This window comes from Gossypium hirsutum, chromosome D02 (assembly GCF_007990345.1).
Source record: "Gossypium hirsutum isolate 1008001.06 chromosome D02, Gossypium_hirsutum_v2.1, whole genome shotgun sequence".
Lineage (NCBI taxonomy): Eukaryota > Viridiplantae > Streptophyta > Magnoliopsida > Malvales > Malvaceae > Gossypium > Gossypium hirsutum.
Genome location: NC_053438.1, coordinates 29,303,464 through 29,311,110, shown reverse-complemented (window position 1 = coordinate 29,311,110; position 7,647 = coordinate 29,303,464). Strand labels below are relative to the sequence as shown.

The following is a 7,647-nucleotide window of genomic DNA, read 5'->3' as shown; positions in this document are numbered from 1 at the left end:
CCGTATACTTGTGGATACCACTTTTTTTACATATTTTGTGTAGGATTTCTACTTTGGACTTTGGTATATCCCGTGGCAATCACTTGGAGATTACGTTCTTTGGCTATTATTGGCAGAATAGTAGTACAACTCGACTTCTCATTCTGTCATTCAGACCACTCCATATGAAGCCATGTATTGTCGGCCACCTCCTCAACAGCTCCATTACTTGATTGGCTCTTCTAAATTTGACAATATGGATCATAGCTTACAACGAAGAGAAACTACTCGATAATTACTCATGTACCATCTTCAGCGTGCCCAAGATCGTATGAAGCACTACCCAGATAAGAAAAAAGTGAAAGAAGTTTTCTTGAGTGTGATTGGGTATATTTAAAGCTTCAACCCTATAGGCAACATTCCTTAAGGAAAATAAAAAATCAAAAGCTCTCCCCTAGATTCTTTTGGACCATTTTTTATCAAGGCTAAGGTGGGACACGTTGCTTATACCTTGCAGCTACCTGAGGGATCGAAGATCCACCCTACTTTTCATGTTTTGTAACTCAAACGTCATGTGGGTCGTCAACCTAGTGCTGCCACTTTACCACCTACTAGTCCTAAAGGAATGCTGTTGAGGGAGTTTTCTCAAATTTTAGATCATCGGATTTCCAAGAAGGGTCACCATGTAGTGACTGAGGTTTTGGTTGAATGGGCTAATTCCTTTCTAGAGAATGCAACATGGGAAGTCTTGTCTAACTTTAAGCAAATCTATTCCTCTTTTGATCATTGAGGTCAAGGATTTTCGATGAGGGGAGTATTTGTTAAGGGTGCTTTAATAAGTTTTAAATTTCTGTTATTTTGTTATGTTTTGGGAAAATGTTTTGCGCAGCGTTTTATGGAAAAAAAGGGTTTTAATGAAACAAATCATTTTGATTTGTCTTTGTTAAATGATGTGTTTTGTTTCAGTTGTAACTACTTTTGCTTTCTTTCCATGTGGCAATCCTTCTTCTTTATTATAATCAAATCGAGGAAAAAAGGAAGGCATGTTTTTGGATATTGATAAATCAGTGAAAATTTTCTCCTCTTTCTCTGCTCTTTCTTTCTTTTTTCTATTCTATTGGGTTTCTTAGAAATAATCTCCTAACAACTTGTAGTCGATTATTTCGATTAAAAAAAGAAATAAATACATTTTTTGGTAAATTATAAAAAAACTTCTTAAGTTTTGTTTAAAATTATGTTTTCTTAGAATTAAGAAATACCAAAATTTCTAAGTTAAATCATTATTAAAATTTGATCTCTCAATTAAATGCTAAAATTTCTAATGAAATGTCAAACTTTTTAGAGTATTTGCTTAGAAATTTTGATATAAATCTCTATAGAAAATTTGGATTTTGCTTATAAATTTTAGCATAGATTGAGAGACCAAATTTTGGCATGCCAAAATTGATAGGATTTTTTTTGTTTCACCATTTTGCTTGTAATTTTTCAAACATATTAGTTAAAGAAAATTTCATAGTTAAATTATTATGTCTCTGTATGCTTGTTTTCAATGGTTTTTGCATGAAAAGTAAACTGAATAAACAAACATTAGCTCATTTATTACCTAAGATTTAACTAATATTAAGTTGAATAATAGGGAAAGGATTATGATGTGGGAAGATAACTAATATTAGTAGTAGTCTAACTAGTCATAGTCAAAAGAAACAAAATGAGCTATTGATTCATGCAACTATTATGTTATCTATTAAGTCCAACTAAGGAGATACCTTATCTTGGGTAATAGGGTAGTTGACTCCCAAAAAATGCAAACATAGGTGTGATTGTCTGACTTATAATATATCAGACAAGATTCAAGTTGAATTTACCTTGGATGCATTTATGACTTTATTCATTTGTGACGTTTGCAGTGTAACTTTCCCCAATCTTGAGTAAGTGGTTGACCACGTGTACTTGAATCACATGGTTTGACATATTAAAAGCCTATGTTCCATTGGTATTGAAGTCAAAAGCTGATATATTAGGTATATGACTTATGTATGACATAGCTTCACTTACAATAGTAGAATTCATAACTCAATTAAAGAGTAAATGATATCCTTTCACTGGTATTGCATGCATTATAAAAAAAAGAACATAATAATGGTCATTCATATGGGACAAATGATTATCATTACTATTTGTAAGTAGTGATTTTTTTCATTATGGAAGATGCAATGGTCACCATGAGATAAAATAGGATCAAATTAGATGAATAGATTCTAATCTAAAGTGATCAAGGATATCCTATGAGGGTAACACACTATTGACGAGGTCATTGGATAAAAACGTGAAATGTTAGTTGCTTTAGTAATGGTATATAATGAGGAGATTAGTCATGATACTTTTAGTTGATTGACTCCATGACTAAATAATTTGTGGTTAATAGATGAAAAGTTGGAACTTAATTACAAATTATTTAAGTCCTAGTTATATATGTTTGACCAGTCCCTCCGTTAACTCAACATAACTTTGCATAGATTGCAAATAAGAACCGTTATGATGAATTGTAACAGCCTATTTTTCAATGGTGTTGAAAATAGTGGGTTTGGGACCCTAATTCTGACGAGTGTATCCGTAAATATTATTTTTAATATTTATGAGTCAATTTTAAAGTTATATTGAAAATTGATCTAATAAATTTTGCTAATTGGTCAGTTAGTTAAAGTACAAGTGATTTGACCCTAAAGTTAGTGGTTTTGGAAAATGAAGTAACAGAATCGCATTTTTGAAAACTAAGCCTTTAAATATTTTATTAAATATTTATTGAGTTATTTTATAGGTGAATTGAATTTTGGATTAGTAATTTTGCCGATTAAGTGATTAATTAATGTAAAAGGGCTAAATCATAAAAACTGTAAAAGTTGATCACTATTGAATTTTAGCTTATAAAATGTTTAATTAATGAATATATAGGGATTTAAATGAGAATTAATCCAACTTTAAATCATAAAAACTGTAAACCATATTATTATTTATAATTATATTATTAGTCAATTACAAAACATAAAAAGAAAGAAAGTCACCATCATTTTTGTTTTTGGTGTCTTTCTCCACCGATTGAAACAAAAGAAAGTGAACTTCAAGTGAAGCTTTTGGCCATGCATGTTAAGGTATACAAAGTCCGTTTTTTTTTTTGTAAATTTTACATGTTTGAGATTGTTATAACTCGATTTAGCTAAATTGTACTTTCGATTCTGAAATTGCTAAAGTTTAAAAAAATTTGTCATTGTTTTTATTTGAAGTTTTTGATGTTAAATGATAGATTTGAAAGCTTGAAAATGATTAAGGACTAATTTGTAAAGTGATTTTTATTAGTTTTGAGTTTAGGAACTAAAATGAAAATATTTCAAAATTGACATGAAATTTATATGATTATCAAATTTAGAGGATTGTATAAGGATGAAATCGAAATTGGATTGAAAAAAGAAGCTTAAAATTGAAAGATATAATTATATCGATTTAAGGACTAAATTGAATTAAATGCAAAACTTCAGGAAAATCATGTAAAATGAAATTAAGTTGTCAAATGCCTTAAATAAGTATTTATAAGTTAATTAGAGGTGATAGTTTGAAATAAATTAACGTATAGATCAAAAATGGAACCAATTAGTAGATAATCGAGGAAAAGGGGAAAATTGCAAATTAGTCTCTAACACTTCATCTATTGTTTTTGTACTTGGCCAGTTCATATGGTATAATTAAGTATATTCATGTAATGTTTATGGTTGGATTGTAAACTTATAATAATTGACTGCATTTTAAATTGTTTACAATTTGATATAAAAAGGTGAAGAAAGGACTATATTGAAAAATATGAGAATTGTGATAAATATAGATAGATATGCAGTATTGGATGAATGTAAAATTTAGTATACGAGTGTATGATATATTCATGGTAATTTTATATTCTTAAAAGGCATATAGATATTGTTTGGACATCAAGTGGACTAAATTGATGATATGCGATTATATTTTGAATTGTGGTTGACATAGTAGAAAATGTGAGGAATGGGATGAATTGTAATAAATGATACTAATGTGTTAATGGAAACATGGAAATTTATACATTTTTACATACCCTTTTTAACTTAAAATCAAACAATTTCGATAAAATTCTTGTCGAAAAAATAATTAATTTTTACAAAATAATTAAAGTGCATTGAAAATATGAACATGTTGAATTTTAGTTAATTTTATAATTAATTTTGATGAATTTTGGTTATTTTCGACAGATTTGCACAAAGGGAGAAAAATGGCTCGGCAGACACTGCTAGAAGCACAAAACCGAGGAGCAATTTGAAGTATCGAGGCAAACTAAATTTCAGCCTAAGACGGTCCAAAATTATATGTATTAATTCATAATATAATTAATTTTAATTTATATCCAATTTAATTTGGGTTAATAAATTATTATTAATTAATTATGAAAAAGTGGTCCAGTTGACCTGAACCGAGTGAACCGAACCGATCAAGAAATGGACAGCCCAAAAACCGTCCCAAGAGCTGACCCAAATAAGCTTATTAGCTTATTATTTAATCTTGCAAAGAGGCCCTTGAAGACCTGTTCAAGTTTCATTCAAACCCCTCCACAATTGGTGGCTTTATAGATTTCCCCCAAGCCTAAATTAGCAAAGTTGAAACTATCAACCTTGCCACATGTGTGGCCAGCCAAGGGAGGGCTCTTTGGCTGATAATTTTACCTATTTTTAGCAGCCCTCCTCAGCTATAAAAACCCCCTTAGACTAGTCATTTTAGAAACACACCTCAAGCATTCACATATTTCCTCTCTTCTCTCCACTTTCTCTCTTCTTTCCATTCCAAAATTCCCTTGCTCTTTTGCCAATTTCTCCTCTTGGGAAAGGGGCATTCATAAGCTATTTGGAGCATCAATTAAGTGTTCATAGCAGCCTTGGTCGATAAGGACAACGGAGAAGGAAGAACGGAGCAACTAGTCAAGCCATGGGAAAACACCGGATTTGATTCTTGTTCCTTGTCTCTTTAATTTTTGTTTTTGTTATGCTGAACATATCTATGAATATTTATGTAGTTGGAATGGTTAATTTAATCAATTTAACTTAAATTTAATTCGTGTTAGTTTGATTGCATTTTGTTTGTTAAAATTATTAAAATTGTCTTTATATTGTTATAAGCCTCGGTAAGATGCTTGATTAAGTAAAATCATAACTAAGTTATTCTTGCATTACAATTGTTAGGTAACTAACGAATTAATTATTTAAACGGATTGAAATTGTAATTAATGGACACAGTACTTAATCAGTGCATGTTTAATCATCTAAGGTAGCTGAAAGTTAGATTAGCAACGGTATCTGACGATACATTTGCCTTGCATAACTTGCAAGATTATTATGATTAAATTGTTTCAAGGTAAGGATACTTTGTTACCTCACATAGTCTTTTATGTGCTTATTAAATCGAGTTAATTGTTTGAATTGACATAGGGATATGTACAAGAGATTATTTTGATTTAATAAGTATGTATGTGCAATAACATATTTGCCTATTAAGATTTGTTTAATCGGTTGAATTGACATAGGGATATAGTCAAGAGATAAATGGATTTTGGCAGGTGAGTACGTTCATAAGTTAGCAAATTACCGAGTTGCCGTGAACTTATTCGTAACAATATAAACATGAGTTTAATAATTCTAAGTTAAGAAATGTAATTAATCTAACACAATTATGTCATCTTGATTAAAATCGTATTTTGAAATCGTGCATTTGAGATTTATTTATTTAGTTTACTTAGTTTAAAATCTTAGTTTTTAATCACTCTCTTCAACAAAATATTTTTCTTCATCAAAGTGTTTTAAATAGCATTCATAAATAATTCTTTTCACAGTCCTTATGGGTACGATAACTCGACAGTTACTTGTCACTTTATTACTTATTGCGAGTGTGTACACTTGCACATTTTCGTCATTCCAAGTTTTTGGCGCCGTTGCCGGGGACTGTGTTTTAAAAAAAAGTCATTATTTGTCAAGTTGTTAGTTTTGCATTTTGGTTTATTTTTCTGTTCAAATTTTAACTTATTTAATTTTTCTGTGATTATTTCAGGTGTTTATGAGTATTGACCGAATCATCGATTTACTCCCTGTAGACCCTTAGATTGAATGAAGTTTTTGACAGCGGAGAAGACAAGCAAGTCAGAAAAAGATTAAAGAGATGAACTTCGAAAATCCAAATCAAGGAAACGGAGCAAACCTTGCTCAAAATCCTATCCTTATTGCTGATGATAGGGATAGAGCTTTGAGACAGTAAGCCGTGCTAGTATTTCATGATCTTAATCTGAGTATTAGGAGACCTGAAATTGAGGCACAACAGTTCGAGTTGAAGCCAATCATGTTCCAGATGCTTCAGACAGTGGGTCAATTCAGTGGAATGCCTACCGAAGATCCTCACCTACACTTAAGACTATTTATGGAGGTGTGTGATTCTTTCAAGTTAGCCGGAGTACTCGAAGATGCATTACGATTGAAGTTGTTCCCATATTCACTAAGGGATAGAGCTCAAGCTTGGTTGAACTCATTACCACCAAACTCAATTTCTACAGGGCAAGAGTAAGCAGAAAAATTCCTTATGAAGTATTTCCCGCCTAGCAAGAATGCTAAGTTGAGGAACGAGATCACTGCTTTCCAACAAATGGATGATGAGTCATTGTATGAGGCATGGGAAAGGTACAAAGAATTATTACTGAAGTGCCTTCATCACGGAATCCCACATTGCATAGAACTTGAGACATTTTATAATAGTCTCAATGCTCACACGAGGATGGTAGTGGACGCTTCTACTAATGGTGCTCTCCTTTCTAAGTCTTATAATAAGGCTTATGAAAACATTGAGAGGATTGCCAACAACAATTATCAATGGCCAACCAATCGAGCAGCGTCAGTAAGACGAGTCGCTGGAATACATGAACAAGTATCATCAATATCCTCAATGATAAAAAAAATCTTACTACTAATGGGTGTAATAGTTTTGCAGCACAACCACTAAATCAATTTGAAAATGTAGCCTGTGTTTATTATGGGTAAGGACATTTGTTCGAAGAATGTCCATCGAACCTAAAATTTGTGTATTACACGGGTAACCAAAACCAAAATTGAGGAAGTCAAGGGCTGCAACCCAATTTCTATAACCCATCACGGCGAAACCACCCGAATTTTTCCTGGAGTAACTAAGGGGCAGGAACCAGTAACAATTATGTCCAACCTAGTTCGACCCAACCACCTAGTTTTTCCCAACAAGCTTAGAAACCAACCCAAGCTGAACCATCCAATAAACTAGAGAATCTATTGAAGGCATACATAGCGAAAAATGATGCCTCTCTAAGGAATTTGGAGAATCAAGTGGGTCAGCTTGCAACTGAACTCAGAAACCGACCACAAGGTGCTTTACCTAGTGATATGGAGATTCCAAGGAATCCAAGGAAGGAGCATTATAAAGCGTTAACATTGAGGAGTGGAAAGACTTTAGAGCCCAATTCCATTGAAGTTGACAAGAAGCCAGCTGACGCTCAAGACTCAGAGGAAGTTCAACCGAGTGTTGAAATTCCAATTTCACCGAAAATTGAATCTACAAAATCCAACAAGGTAACTTCTGAACCAGCTA

General features: G+C 32.1%; 1 non-coding gene across 1 annotated transcript; it reads right to left on the bottom strand.

The window, feature by feature from the left end:
- Nucleotides 1–6,645: 6,645 nt before the first annotated feature.
- Nucleotides 6,646–6,752, bottom strand: LOC121215063 (small nucleolar RNA R71). Its single transcript, XR_005910799.1, has one exon. It is a non-coding gene; the product is annotated as a small nucleolar RNA R71 (small nucleolar RNA).
- Between the last annotated feature and the right edge of the window lie 895 nt (nt 6,753–7,647).